General features: G+C 41.8%; 1 long non-coding RNA gene across 1 annotated transcript in view; it reads right to left on the bottom strand.

Annotated features, from left to right (window-relative positions):
* Nucleotides 1-967: 967 nt before the first annotated feature.
* LOC134739557 (uncharacterized) overlaps nucleotides 968-16,074 on the bottom strand; it is a 66,792-nt gene continuing 51,685 nt past the window's right edge. Inside the window, exon 4 of the long non-coding RNA XR_010126330.1 lies at nucleotides 968-5,550. This is a non-coding gene — a long non-coding RNA (uncharacterized LOC134739557). The remainder of the gene's footprint in view (nucleotides 5,551-16,074) is intronic.

Raw genomic sequence — 16,074 nt, 5'->3', positions numbered from 1 at the left:
TATACATTATATGGGTAAATTTATAGAAACCCTAGTACTAATCATATAACAGATAATCCATAAATATTTCAAATACTGAATGAAAATATACATACTCTCATAGCTGCACGTTGTGGCAATTAAACTAAGATGAACTGCTGCTAATTTTCATCAGGATGAACATGGACTTTTGTTAATTTTCATCCAGTCAGAAATGCCCAGCAGGTTCAGAAGACTCCAGAAGAACCCATAACCTAGTAGTCATAAGTATAGGTGTGAACAAAGTGCTTTCTAACCAGGACAAATCAACTGAATTCCCTATAACATGTACCTGAAACTATTTAATTCTGAAAAGTCTGTTCCTGAAACTCAAAGAAAATTGTTTTGCTTTGTCCTTATTGTTACAGGTAAGGTCACATTCTAAGAATCGTCATTATGGAACGGAGGAATGAATTATTGGTCTAAGAATCAGAAGGAAGAACTGCTTTTCCCACCCAGCTTTGGAACTAACAAGCTGATGACATTTAGTCCTGTCCCTTCTCTGCAGACCTTAACTGCTTAATCTGTAAACTACATAGTTGGATTTAACAATCCACAAGGTCCCTTCAAGCTATGCAGAAATCTATTTATTGTATAATAAATAAAATATTATTATTTATTTAGATTTGACCCTGTCAAATCAGTAAGGTTAATAAAATTAAAAATTATGACTAAAAGAAAATATGTTAAAAATAAGTGCTAACACACTTGCCAATTAAATTTTATATTTAGTTCTGAGCAATCAGGGAAAAGTGAGAAATGTAAGTTTCACTACTTTCATTTTTGGAAAGGGAGAAGCTTTCCTTTTTCTTGACGAACGACCTTCTGTGGTACTAATCCCTGCCCTAATTGAGAAGATAAACTGTGACCTCAGCTTCACAGGATCATTCCCAGGCAAGAAACCTCTTCTCATACTTCTAGGTAAAGACTAAACATTCAGATGGCGCCATTTTTCGTAGGTAGGGAAATGTCATCATAAGGTCACTGGGTACTACACAATTAAGGAAATCAGAACCCAGAGACATTAAGTAATATTTCAGAGGCCACCCAGGTAGCCATGAACGGCAGAGAGATTAAATACTCAAGAGTTCCTGACCTGGAGGTCAGCGCCTGGTTTTAGGTAACACGCCCCCGGGACAGAAGCGGCCCTCTGTGCATGTGCGCAGAGCTGAGTGTCCTTGGAATGTGACACGAACTGCAGGAAGCGCAAAAGAAGCTGAAAGGCAGCGATGCCCCGGGGTCTTCTGGGGCATGTGGGTGTTCCTTTCACTCCGCACTGTTCCTTTCACCACAGCTCGGTTTGAATTTGATGAATTAAGTGTGAAGTTTCCTTCCTCTTCAGCTTGGAGCGCTCTTCCCTGTGGGGCGCCCGCGGTCCGGAAGCATCAGCGCATCTACAAGATGGCGCTGGGTGTTGTGGGAGAGTCGCACTGGAGACGGTGAGCTAAGAAACCACAGCAGGTTAAGGGCTGGGGAAACATCTGGCTCCAATGGAGACAGCGATGGCCTCCCACGAGCCCAGACACAACACAGGGCTGTCAGCTCCCCTCTGAAGGCATCCTATCGCCCCCAGGAGGAGCCTTCAGGGACTGAGGTCACCAAAACAGTGACTCCAGAGAACACGTATTAAGAATACATTTTGACAGCAATTTGTAGGAACAGGTCCCTCATTTCCTGGTCTGAGCAGAGTCTTGAGGCTCTTTGCTGCAAGAATGAATTCGGGGGCCCTTCCTCTAATGTCCTGAGGGGGAGTGTGAGGGAGTCTGAGAAAGGTGATGGAACACAGCTTCCAGAGAAAATCTGGGAATAGTGCACCACCCCGAAGAGCGATTTTTGTTTTAAAAACACAAAATAACTTGCCAATCAGTGCTCCCTACCCCCACCCAAGTCTTTTCCCTATTTACCAGCATGAACAAGACTTCCAATAAGCATCCAAAAATCATCACTTTACTTCTGCAATATCTGCACAGGGTTTTAGAAATGAAAGAATCCTGAGCTGGGCATGGTGGCTCACGTCTATAGTCCCAACTACTCCAAGGCAGAGGCAGGAGTATCGCCTGAACTCAACAGTGCAAGACTAGCCTGGGCAACATAGCAAGACCCTCCCCCGTCTCAGAAAAAAAAAAAAAAAGAAATCTTAAGAACCATTTATGCACTTTGGGAGCCCAAGGCTGGCAGATCACTTGAGGTCAGGAGTTCAAGACCAGCCTGGCCAATATGGTGAAACACCATCTCTACTAAAAATATAAAAATTAGCCAGGCGTGGCGGTGTGCACCTGTAATCCCAGCTACTTGGGAGGCTGAGGCAGGAGAATTGCTTGAACCTGGGAGGTGGAGGTTGCAGTGAGCAGAGACTGTGCCACTGCATTCCAGCCTGGGTGACAGAGTAAGACTCCATTTCAAAATAACAAAGAACCATTTATGGCCAGTAGAGTAGCAAAATGATTATGCCACAGCTAGTTAGTGGAAACTCTGGGAATAGGCCTTAGCTAACCCAGCTCCTAATTGGGGCTCTTTCCTTTTATTCATCTTTTTTCAACAAACATTTATTGCGTGCCTACAAAGGCAAGAGAAAACATGGCCAACCATGCACTGGCTCTGAAAACTTTTGGCTCAGAAGTGACACATATCCTTTCTGCTCACATTTTATTAGACAACCAAGCAAGTCATTGTCCATACCCAATTTCAACAGGCAGGGATAGATTATCTTCCCATGGAAAAAGCGAAGTATTTGTGAACAGTAAGACAGTCCTCCACAAAAGCCCAGGGTCCAGGCAAGGGTTGGTTTTATCTAGATTAGCTAAGAAGTTAGGAGCTCAGCAGATGAATCAGCCAATAAAAGGAGGCAACCACAGTTCCTCATTCCTCAACCAAAACTAGAGACATCCAAGAGACATGGACACTGATGAGGAGCATAGGCTAAAAGCACTATTTGGAAGTTCTTTGGGGGAGAGAAGTGTTTTTTCCATCCATCCCTGGGAAGTCAAGGACATGTATTCATGAGCTCCTTTTAACAAATGACCTAAAATTTTCCATATACACACAAATATTTGACCAGATGGGTCTCAGGTCCTGAAGATGAAACACATCACCAAGATGGCGTCTGCTCTTGGCTCCTTCCAGTATTCCAGACCCTGAAACCAGATGATCTTTTTTAAATAAAAATCTGGTTGTGTTTTCCACCCTTCTTCCACCTTCTCATGTACAACTTTCCATTGCTTAAAACGTATCAATGGCTTTCTGTTGTTTTTACTCTGAAGCTTAAAATCCTAACTAATGGCTCCAGCTTCTCTCTGTTCCATGTGCACAGTCCTTCTTTTAGCTCTTTAGGATCTCCGTGCTTCTTCCTACCCACAGAGCCATTCAGCATGCTATTCCTCCTGTGTAGAATGCTTTTCCCTATCCCCTTCATCCAGGTAATTCCTTATCTCTTTAGATCTTGGCTTATTGCTATTGCCTTAAGAAAGTTTTCCCTGACCTCACCAAGTCAATCCCTCTTGATTATTCATACAACAAGTATTTATTGAATACCTACTAAGTTCCAGGCATTGACCTAGTTGCTAGGGATGTAAAGGCAATGAGACAATTGACATGCCAGGGAGGGACAAAAAATTAACAATAAAAATACCTCTGTCAGGTATGACAGGTGCTATGAACAAGAAATGAACAGAGTAAAGGGTGAAAGGGCCAAGCACTATTTTAGATAAAGTGGTCAAAGTTAAGTGGTCTCTGAAGCTCCTCTGAAGAGAGGACCACTTAACTACACCCTAAATGCAGAGAAAAACCAAGCTCTGCTACCTGGAAGAAAAATGTTCCCAATAGAGGGAATGACAATTGCCAATGCCCTGAAGACAGGGTGTTGGAAGAATAGCCAATGTAGTATGACTTATTTCAGTACTTTGTAGCTTATCATAGCACTATCACTATATGATTTAAAAATTCATTTGTGTTACTTGATTAATGTTCATTGCTCCTCTAGACTGTTACTTCAAAAGGCATAAAGGCAGGAGCTGTATCCATTTTTTGCTCATCATTGGACATTGAATCTCCTATGTTGTGCCTGGCATCTAGCACACAGTAGGTCCTTGATAAACATTTGTAGAATGGTGAAGAAATGATGGCTAAATGAATGAATGATAAAGCATATGCCCAAATGACTAGAATCTTAGGTGTTTTCTCTGCCTCACTCATATACATTCAGAACTCTCCTCTAAACGCCAAGAGCCGTTTTCCTGAAAATCTTGGCCTGAATACTTTTTTTCTGATAAAGATAACGTGCCTGGCCAATGAATTCTAGAAGGTCAATGCCCCCAAGAAACAGCCTGCTACCAGTGACAGACAGGGAGTCAGAGGATAAATATACCCCAGCTTCCTTGTCCCTTAAACGGGATAACTCTAAGGTAGTGGTTTCTCAATCCTTCACAAATGATTCCCCCAGGGGATATTTGACAATGTTTAGAGAACTTTTAGATTGTCACAACAGGTGGGAGGAGGGGTAGGGAGGAGTTGCGACTTGCATCTAATGGGTACAGTTCAGGATGCTACTGACCATCTGACAGCACAAAGGACAATCCCCTAAACCAAGAATTATCCAGCCCCAGATATCAACAGTACAGAGTTTGTGAAACCTGCTCTAAGGTACCTGTTCTACATGGTCTCCCCGAGTACCCTAGCAGAACCAAGGTCCAGTTGCCCATGGTGGTGACTGGTTTGATAACACATCATTTATTGGCTTCCTCCCTCCTCTTCCCTGTCTCACTTCCAAGGTGGTGTTTCCTGGGATCACCTACCAAATAAATGACTTGCCCTCAATTCCTCATTTCAGATTCTGCTTCGAGGGAAATCCAAACCACAAAATATCCCTCAAATCTTATATTTCTCAGCAACTAGTCTCTCCAACTCTTGGCCTGGCTAAGTAATAAAGCCATGGGACTGGCCTAGGAGACCCCAAGGAGTAAGCAGCTAACACTGGCATCTGAAACTGGCACCACGTGAGCTGCAGCTCTTAAGGAAAGGCTGTGCCGTCTGACAAAGTGTCTGGTTTGGGGAAAAGAAGCTTACTTCCCACTGGCACACTCGGAGAGTCATTCAGTTTGGAATAGAGACAAGAGAAAGAATGGTGAGGTTGGAAATGGAAAACCTGTTCAAATCCCACCTCTGTTGCTAACTGGATCCTTTTTCCTCGCCAAGTCTCTAATTTGTTGTATACTTCATTTTCCCATATTTCAAATGAGTTTTTTCAGTTGGAAGATTGCTGAGGACTCTTGGAGCCCTACCATTCTAGAATTATAAGAAGAAAACACTCACCTTCCATGTCCCCTCCACCGTAACCCAAGCATTGTCTTCTTTGTTCAGAGGCCTCTTCTTCTGGGGCCACCTGGGACCCCTCCACCCCAAGCTGACGCACCTCCCACCATAGCACTTCATGGCAGATCTTCCTTCTCCGTCTGCCTCTGTTAGCACTTACATGATCCACATGCTTGCAGCTCAGTTCAACTCTTAAAAATCATCGCATCTCTGGGCTTTCATTTCCTAGAGACAAAGGCACGAAGAAGTTGGCTCTCTTTCTCAAGATTGCAAAGTTGCAAAACCCAGCTCCAAGTCCATGACCTTCCTAACACCAAACCCCACACTTGAACAAGTGGACAAATACACCTCAGCAGGCACTGGCTATATACTGGGTATGGATTTCAAGTGCAAAGGAAAAAGAAAAAATTTAACTCTTTATCCTATTTAACAAAAATAATTAAGAAATGGAATGTTCTGATTGAAAACTACCAAGCATATGATGTATGGATGATCAATTTTTGAAGAATTGGAAATAATTAGAAATTAGAAAACAGAAGCCCACATCCTTTGAAACCCATACTGCAGGTAAGTGAATACTTTCTTCATGGTGCCTAAGGCATTTTGGAATGGCAAAGATAACAGGAATGCCTGGCATTGCTTTATCTCCATGTCATTTGCAGTTTCAGTTTATTTCCAAAGGTTTGTGTAGCAATCAAAAGAACTAGGCAATAATTTAAGTGAGGCTGAAAGCATCAGTCAAGGGTGTGGAATTTGGGAAAATAAATTACTGCTGTGCCTCTTCCTGATAAGAAAATAAGGATGATTGTTTGCCTTTTATTTATTTTTGACAAAACAGAGTTATTTAATAAGTGAAAATACATCAAAGGTAAAAATAGTTTTATAAAGAAGTTCTGAATATTTTATTATTAAAGTAACATAAACTCATTTAGAAATTAAACAGTAAGTAAAACAAATAGCATGAAAATAAAATTATAATTGCCTTTAATTTCACACTTAGAGACCACCATTATTTGTTTCATGTATTTCTATCTAATATTTTCAAACTTTTTTTTTTTTTTTTTGAGACAGAGTCTGGCTCTGTTGCCAGGCTGGAGTTCAGTGGCATGATCTCGGCTCACTACAACCTCCACCTCCCAGGTTCAAGCAATTCTCCTGCCTCAGCCTCCTAAGTAGTTGGGACTATAGGCACATGCCGTCACGCCCAGCTAATTTCTGTGTTTTCAGTAGAGATGGGGTTTCACCATGTTGGCCAGGATGGTCTCCATCTCTTGACTTTGTGATCCGCCCATCTCGACCTCCCAAAGTGCTGGGATTACAAGCATGAGCCACCATGCCCGGCCCAGACATTTTTAACAAAAATAAAATTCATATTGTCTAATATGTGTACAATTATTATATCTTTCCATTTCACTTCTCACTGTGTCATGAACATTTAAGCATGGGTTCTGATTTTTTAACAATTGTATAATATTCCATTTATCTATCACTCAATGAAAAACAGATTTAACCAAGCCCTCATTGCTGGGTACTTAGGTTGAATCCAATTTCTATCTCCCACAGAAATCTCTGAATCTCCACCAGACTTCAAGAAACAAAATCACTGGGTCGAAGGATATAAATATTATTTAAGGTTTAGAGAAGGTTTTAAAGCAATAAAGGCAAGGAAATATTTAGTACTTTTTTCATTTATTCCTAACTTGCCTAACAAAGATTAATGACCCCGGCCTTATCCACAGATTTGACTATAATTTTTCATTTTCACCTTGAGACCTTATTTTGGAATTGTTATCTCTTTGGACCCTGGCTCTTTGGGCGGAGTCTAGCATCAAAATTTTTAGAGAAGGATGTTTTCTGGGGTACTGGAAATATTCTACTTCTTTATCTGGATGGGGGTTACATAGATATATTCAGTTTGTGAAGATTCATTGAACTGTACATTTATGATTATGCACTTTTCTGTATGTTTGTTTCACTTAATAAAAATTATGCTTACAAAAATAGTGCTTCATTAAATCATGAAATGTAAATTTCCTCAAGTGAGCCCTAAACAGCCATGAAATCTTTGTGGTCTTGGAGATCAAACAATATGAGTATTTGAAACCACTAGATGTTTTTTAGATACAAATAATTATTATCATCATCACCTGAATGAAGTCATTCTTGCTAAACATATGAATAAGGTAACACTCTCAGAAGGCATTTTTATTTTACAATCCAATTAATTCTGAAATTGGTGAGTTGACAGGTGTGGAGAGGGAGCCTTTGGATAGGCAATTTTTTCCCATGCATACTCCCTCTGATTCCCTCACCTAGGGAGTAAGGTACATGTAGCATGGGTAGTCAGGCCACTCAGACTCTAGTTTTAGAATCTAGAATTCCCAATTACAGATTACCCAGGACACACAATTCAGCAAGTTCATCAATATCCAGGCTCAGTTTCTCATCTAAAAAATGTTGCTTGGTTCTCTCTGGGCAAGGCCAGCACATACAGCTGGGAGGGCTGTTCGCTGGACAAGGACACCTGGCTAAGATATCTTAGGGGGATGATGTCCAGGGCTCGCCAAGTCATATGTCCTGGCTGGGGATTAATCCACTCAGAAGAAGGGGGGCCTTTTAAAAATAAAGACAAAGATGCCAAATGAGCTCCCATGCTCCATCTCTCCCACTTTTAGGCCAAGCCCTGTGGATTAACTAGGCTGATCCACCATGACAGTGGGCAATTATTCAGGCAAGAAGTCATCATCAGGCAGGGTATGCTCCCACAGCTGCACAACATGGGTTTGACTTTAGTTCTGAAACAGGTCCTGTCAGCCCTGTGCTCTGGATGAAATCCCCAGAAACTCCTGGGCTCCTGACACCTGTGATGGCTCATTCATGTGTGAACTTGGCTGAGCTATGTTGCCCAATTATTTGGTTAACCGCTAATCTAAATGTTGCTGTGAAGGTATTTGGTAGACGTAATTAACATTTACAATCAATAGACTTTAAGTAAAATAGATTACCCTCCATTATTATTGGACCTCATCTGATAAGTTGAAGGACTTAAGAGCAAAGACTCAAGTTTCTCAAAGAAGAAATTCTGACTCAAAACTGCAACATGGAAACCCTGCCTGAGATTCCAGCCTGCTGGCCTGTCCTACAGGTTTCAAACTTGCCGGCCACCGCGATATCATGAGCCAATTCCTTAATAAATCTCTTCTGTCTCTCTCTCTGTCTTTTTTTTTTTTTTTTTTGAGACGGAGGAGTCTCGCTCTTGTCGCCCAGGCTGGAGTGCAGTGGCGTGATCTCGGTTCACTGCAACCTCTACCTCCCAGATTCAGGTGATTCTCCTGCCTCAGCCTTCTGAGTAGCTGGAATTACAGGCACCTGCCACCATGCCCAGCTAATTTTTGTACTTTTATTAGAGACAGGTTTTCGCCATGTTGGCCAGCCTGGTCTCGAACTCTTGACCTCAGGTGATCCGCCTGCCTCGGCCTCCCAAAGTGATGGGATTATAGGCATAAGCCACCATGTCCAGCCTCTCTCCTCTCTCTCTGTGTGTGTGTAGGTGTACATGGAGAGATACATGCATATCCCATTATGTATACATATTATACCCTATAGATGTATATATACATAGATATCTTCTGGATTCTATTCTCTGGAGAACTCTGACAAATGCAGCATCTAAGAACTGCAGCCCCTACAGTGGAACAGAACTTGATGAGAAGCTTCTTGATTCTCATGAGGTGTTGCACTGGAAGAAGCTTCCAGGAACACAGTGGTTCAAGCCAATGCCAAAAAGCAGAAACCTACAAATGCAGAAATCCCATTTAGCCCTCATTTTAGAAGTCTTTGTAAAGCTTCTACTTACAAATACATGCTCATAGCAGACAATTTTAAGAAAATAACTAAACAGGATAAGATTTCAGGTGTCAGGATCTGAAAGTGACTTCAAGACAACTTTTCATCATTTAGGATGGGCTTTTCCATGCATGATTTCACTTGATCTGGCAGTATCTCTCATGGAATCCAATTCTCATTAAATTCTGGACACGTGAAATAAATGGAATAAAACATGGGGAGAAACAGGTTGTGTTCTGCCACTGAAGCCCATATGACTGCAGAGGAGTTTCTCTAGGTCCCTTGGGCATTGTGCTTTTTAAATAAACTATGTTATTCAGCTGATATTAAAAGCAAAGTGAATGTCTAAAAGTAGTTCAAACAAGGACATCTCCCCTGGATTTTCGTGAGCAGGCCCCAAGTCTGAAATGGCATATAATGTCTACTAAAAAAAAAAAATCTACTTAGAAATTGCAATCAATCATTTTCTTTCCTCCCCTCCCTAGTTTCCTTTATCTCTCTTGTAGATTAATCTGAAGAACTTGGCCCAATCGCCTCTTTTCCTGTGTGCACACACCCATTAGACACCTACAAGCAGATCACCATCACCCTGGGAATGATCATGGACTGAGTGCCATTTTCCCCTTCACCAGCTTTGCACTTTCTCATTTGGAAGCCTCTGGCTGTCAGTCTGTCTACATCTTGCTCATATTTTTTTTGTTTGTTTGTTTTGTTTTGTTTTTTGGCACTATTTCCTTTCAGGTCTACCTTTCTTCTATCAGAATTCCTCTGACGAGGACATAGTTACCTTCTAGCTTTTTCCACCTTCAGCAGGTAGTGTTCACTGGAAGGGAAAATTCTTTTTTTTTATTATTATACTTTAAGTTCTAGGGTACATGTGCACAATGTGCAGGTTAGTTACATACGTATACATGTGCCATGTTGGTGTGCTGCACCCAGTAACTCGTCATTTAACATTAGGTATATCTCCTAATGCTATCCCTCCCCACTCCCCCCACACCACAACAGGCCCCGGTGTGTGAGGTTCCCCTTCCTGTGTCCATGTGTTCTCATTGTTCATTTCCCACCTATGAGCGAGAACATGCGGTGTTTGGTTTTTTGTCCTTGCGATAGTTTGCTGAGAATGATGGTTTCCAACTTCATCCATGTCCCTACAAAGGACATGAACTCATCATTTTTTATGGCTGCATAGTATTCCATGGTGTATATGTGCCACATTTTCTTAATCCAGTCTATCATTGTTGGACATTTGGCTTGGTTCCAAGTCTTTGCTATTGTGAATAGTGCTGCAATAAACATACGTGTGCATGTGTCTTTATAGCAGCATGATTTATAATCCTTTGGGTACATACCCAGTAATGGGATGGCTGGGTCAAATGGTATTTCTAGTTCTAGATCCCTGAGGAATCGCCACACTGACTTCCACAATGGTTGAGCTAGTTTACAGTCCCACCAACAGTGTAAAAGTATTCCTATTTCTCCACATCCTCTCCAGCATCTGTTGTTTCCTGACTTTTTAATGATTGCCATTCTAACTGGTGTGAGATGGTATCTCATTGTGGTTTTGATTTGCATTTCTCTGATGGCCAGTGATGATGAGCATTTTTTCATGTGTCTTTTGCCTGCATAAATGTCTTCTTTTGAGAAGTGTCTGTTCATAACTGGAAGGGAAAATTCTTAAAGAAGTCTTGGTAGAGTAGCCCCCAGTCATCCACTATATGTGCCAAGGATGATGAAAATAAGGGGGGGGGGGAGAGAAAGAAGAGGTGGAGAAAGTTGAGATGAAGCAAAGATACTTGCAAATTTCTTGCAGATAGGATTTGAGTCTTGCTCATCTTCAAATCCTTACCTCTTAACACCTATGTGCCTAGCACGTAGCAAGTGCTTACTCAATGCCTGGAGAATTAAATAATAGAAAAAAGAATGAACAGACATGGAAAAGATCAAAGTCTGTAGGGAGGAAGGCAGAGAGGGAAAGAAAAGAAGGGAAAGGAAGGAAGGGAGGAAGGGAGGGAGGGAGGGAAAGAAGGAAGAAGATAGGTGACGATTTCTGGCAATATAAGAAAACTAAATAAGGCTGGGCACGGTGGCTCACGCCTGTAATCCCAACACTTTGGGAGGCCAACGTGGGTGGATCACTTGAGCCCAGGGGTTCAAGACCAGCCTGGGCATTATGGTGAAACCCTGTCTCTACAAATATTAGGTGGGTGTGGTGGCACACGTGTGTAGTCCCAGCTACTCAGGAGGCTGAGGTGGGAAGATAGCTTGAGCCGGGAAGGCAAAGGTTGCAGTGAGCCAAGATTGTGCCACTGTACTCCAGCCTGGGCAACAGAGCCAGAACCTGTCTCAAAAATAATAATAAAATAAAAATAAAATAAAGAAAACTAAATAAAGCACTGTTTCTTGAATGATTGGTGGTTTGAATCTCAATTTTGGAACTCACTGGCTGGGTCACCTTGGGCAAGTTTGTTAAGCTTTCTAAGCCCCAGTTTCCTGATTAGCATAATGAGGATTATTATAGCACCTACCTCATTGGGTTGTCATGAGGATTAAATGTGGTAATACATGTAAATAATACCCCATAAATGTGAATTATTTTACTTTCTTTATCATCATCATATCATCATGGCAGAGTGAGGACACCATCTCGTAATGTTACTACCACCTATTGATCTTTAAACTGGGTCTCTTGTTTTAGAAATATCTCGATTTAGTAACCAGTGAAATATTAAGAAGACTATTTTGAGGATGTTTGTTGGCCGTTACTCAGGAGGTGATTTAACATGTTAATTTTGTGTCCTGACAGTGCTTAAGGACATGGTGGAGTACATTCAGAACTGTTAAATTTTTATATTTTCATCAATGAATTTAACATTTCTTCTGAACATTCAAAGCATCAGCTAAGAATGTGAAGGAAGTGCATCTTTCATCACTGTATTAATCACACTATAGTGAATTTTCACTCCCTGGGTTAACAGTGGAATGTTCCCTTACATCCCGCAATATTTCCAACAGCCCAAACCCACACAAGTTTGGCAGGAACCCAGGGCCCACGGGTGCTCACTCACCTGACAAGCAATCACACTTCATTTGCAACAAGGAGGAATTCCCTTTCTGATGACAGATGCACTTTAGGGACACACCTGCTGGGCTGGGTACTGTCTCATGACCACTCAGGGGAACTGACCCAACAAGCTTTCCAAACAGGCAGGTAAACATCAATCCCAGCCTATCCATCCACAGCCTCAAGAAAATGAATGCAGAGAACTCAGGGAGTTTTCCAGGGATGATAAGTGATAGGAAAGATTAGAAGGTGTAAGGGTCTATATCTTAATCCCATGTTCATTCACTGTTTTCCCTCCCACTCACCCAACAGTAAATTAAATACTTGCTTAAAAAAAATACGGGCTGAATCACCATCTAGTCATACATTTGTTTTACAAAATTACTACCCTCAGGCTATAATTTTTCATGGGTCTCTGCCTCTCCTCTTGCTTCTCCTATCCCATGGAGCTAATCTAAACATATAACCTTTCACCCAGACCAGATTCGTCCATATGATTATTATTTTCTTTAAAGTAAAAGAAATGACCACCTGTGTCATGGTACACAAGGTTTACAGATTACAGAAAACACACTGCTATTAGTGTCTGATTTTAAAAACACCTTCTTCCTAAATCTGTGGTTCTCATTATCCAAGAGTCTCTTTCTTTAAAACTCCAGGAATGAAGCTGTGAACGACAGCAGCTCATCTCAGTTGCACTTAATAATTAAAATGACAGCATTTATATTTGACAAGTTAAATTCCTAAGCAAGGAATTCTAGTTTCATTTACAAGAGGCTTCTTTTTTTTTAAGCTACCCAATAAAGAGCACCATAACAAGAGAGAATTGCCCCTGGACGTAGACGGACAAGAAAAGAGCTTAAAGAGAAAGTCAGGTCCTCCAGAGGATATGCTGCTCACCTGAGGCCAAAACTTGATCATTTAACCAGGAACTCGCCAGCTGGGAGTTCCCCTGAAATGCCCCTTTCACCCAAGCTGGACAAGCTTGGATTCGGAGTCATGGCACTACAGGCCGAGTCCCCAGACCTGTGAGTGCTGGGTGAACCTGAGTAGCTCATTCAAACTTGCTGTGGCCTTGTTCTCTCTATGAAACAGACAGGCTGCCCACCTCATGGCACTGTTATGGGAACCAAATGATTTCATGTGTGAGAATATCTAGTAAACTGACAAATAAGATAATTTTCAAGTAGAGCAATCAGAGAAGGCATCATGGCCAGGAGAGGCTTCAAACCAAAGGGGCAGGGTCTCACTAGGTAAAGAGCAAGAGAACAATATGGCAGGTAGAGACCATCACAAGAGCAAAGCCAATCAGGTGCAAGGAGTGAATGAGACTGATGGGGGAAAACTGAAGGGCAGCGTGCTACAGTCGTGAGAAATCGGCCTTTGGTCCTTCAGTTTGGATATCCACAAGAATCTTGGGATTAATATTTTACAAAGCAGTATTTTCCATAATAGTTTGATAAAATCTTAAACTATACAAAATGCCAGTTTTCCATAAGACATGCACATTCTTGCCCACTTTTACTGACAAACAATTCTCCTAATAACTATGCACCCTCTAGATGGTCCCTCATATCACTAAGCCAGAGGTCCTTAACGTGTGGTCCCTAGACCTGTAGCATCAGTATCACCTGGTGTGACAGGCACAGTAATGACCCTTGCCAAAAGATATCCTCATCCTAATCCCTGGAATTTGTGAATATATGGTTACATGACAAGGAAGAATTAAGTTTGCAGATGAAATTAAGGCTATTAGTCATTTTGCTTTAAAATAAAGATATTTTTCTGTATTATCCAGGTGAGCCCAGTGTAAAGACAAGGATTCTTAAATGAGGAAGAGGGAGGCAGACAATCTGAACCAGAGAGATGGCATCTGAAAAAGACTCTGTCAGCCTTTGCTGGCTTTGAAGATGAAAAGGAGCCATGAGCCAAGGAATTCAGGCAGCCTCTAGAAGCCAGCAAATGCGAGGAAGTGGATTCTCCCCTAGAGCCTCCCGAAAGGAATTCTGTTCAGCCAACACCTTGATTTTAGCCCAGTGAGACCCATTTTGGACTTCTGCCCTCCTCCGGAACTGTAAAATTATAAATTTGTGTTGTTTTAAACCACAGAGTTTGTGGTAATTTGTTTCAGCAGTAATTGAAAACTAATACACCTGGAAATCTGCTAAAAAGGTAAATTCTCTGGCTGCACCCCAGACCCACTGAATCAGAAAATCTGAGGGTGGAGCCCAGCACTCTGTCTTGAAACAAGCCCGCGAGGTGATTCTTATTCCTGCAAAAGTTTGAGAACCACTCACTAGACTAAGCAATCACAGTTATTCCCCTGAAGCAAACACATTCAGACACAGATGGCCAAGAAAACTCAACACTGACAGTTAATGATTTGATTAACCATGATAAAATCTACCAGGCCCATGTCCTGCCTTGACAAGCACACAGTAGGAAACCAACCAAGTCACTGGTGATTCAGACTTCTCTGGGCTTAGGGTCCTCACTGAGAACATCAGTGGTGAGTATGCCCTAGTCCCAAAACCTATTCTGGGAGCTCCTTTTTGAACTCCTATCTGATTCCAGTTAGACTTTTGGCAATGGGAGTCATTTGCCTCTTTCTCACTAAACTTGAGTAGCAGGAGAAATGAGAGTAGGTGAGGGTCCAAGTAAATCAGAGATTTCTGATGGCCCATTCCAGAAAGAAGAGGCAGAGTTGACTTTATAGACTCAGACATGGAGGGGTAAGAGTTCTCATAGACCATAAACTGGTTCCCCTATCTTGCATGTGGGTCCTGCTCGCCCCCACCACTGCATCATTGCCACCAAGTGGTGAGTCAGCCTCAGCTTGAGTCTCTCCAAGAATGAGGACCTCACTACCTCCAGTGGTAAACTGTTCCATTTTGAGAGGGTCCAATTATTAGACCTGAGGTCCCTTCGTTGGGCAGCTGGTTTTCTTTGGTGCTCGTGCTTGATTTTCTTCTGGCCTCTGCTGACTTCTCTGAAGTCTCAGGTGCACACTCACATGCAAGACTGAAAGACGACAAGGTTGCAGCCTCTACTACCACTACATGCACTCACTTGTTTTCTCAGCACTATTAGCCCCCACTGACCTCAAAGGGAAGCATGTGTATAAGCTGGGCAGGAGGTAGGCATGGGCCCTGTTAAAGGCAAAGTGCTTTAAAAGCCTTTGATGAAAGGCATTAAGGCTTGAAAGGGTTTTTTCTGAAATACTACACCTCCCTTTTAAGAACTCTTAAGATCTGGAGGGTGATCCTCTCTCACCCCAGAAGAATTCAAGCATGAATGTTCTTAGAGTGTCCAATTAGGAATCCAATTCCATCTCCCCAGATGCTCATTTCCACCAAAATTACCTAGTTGAATCTGCATTTTTGTTTTTTTCAAGGAACAGACCAAGCTATGCTAAACAATTTCTCAGAGTTAAATAACCATTGGTGGTATTGACAAGTAAGATATAAAGCCCAATAGCTCCACTTAATACACATAGCTATAAGTAGAAAGAAAGCTCCAAGGCACTCTTTTAGTACTTAATAATTTAGTAATCCAATTGTTTTGTGCATCTACTATGTGCCAGGCACTAGGCTAAATACCAGAGAGCATGATGAAGAACTAGAAAGACATAGTAGCTACCCTCCTGGGGCCTACAGATTTCTTTTAAACATCAACTTGCCTGTATTTGTAGGGTCTTGTGGCTTCAAACATTTATAAAATAATTTAGGGAAATTTGTTTGTTGGATTGGAATGCACCTGGATCCCTGATTCAGATGGCTAAGTGATGTTATGTGTTTTTAGAGAATGAAGCTGGAAATCCAAGAAAAAATATTCCCTGG

The sequence above is a fragment of the Pongo pygmaeus genome, chromosome 4 (assembly GCF_028885625.2).
Source record: "Pongo pygmaeus isolate AG05252 chromosome 4, NHGRI_mPonPyg2-v2.0_pri, whole genome shotgun sequence".
Classification (NCBI taxonomy): Eukaryota; Metazoa; Chordata; class Mammalia; order Primates; family Hominidae; genus Pongo; species Pongo pygmaeus.
The sequence above is the reverse complement of the archived record's forward strand: the minus strand, read 5'-3'. Positions and strand labels throughout refer to the sequence as shown.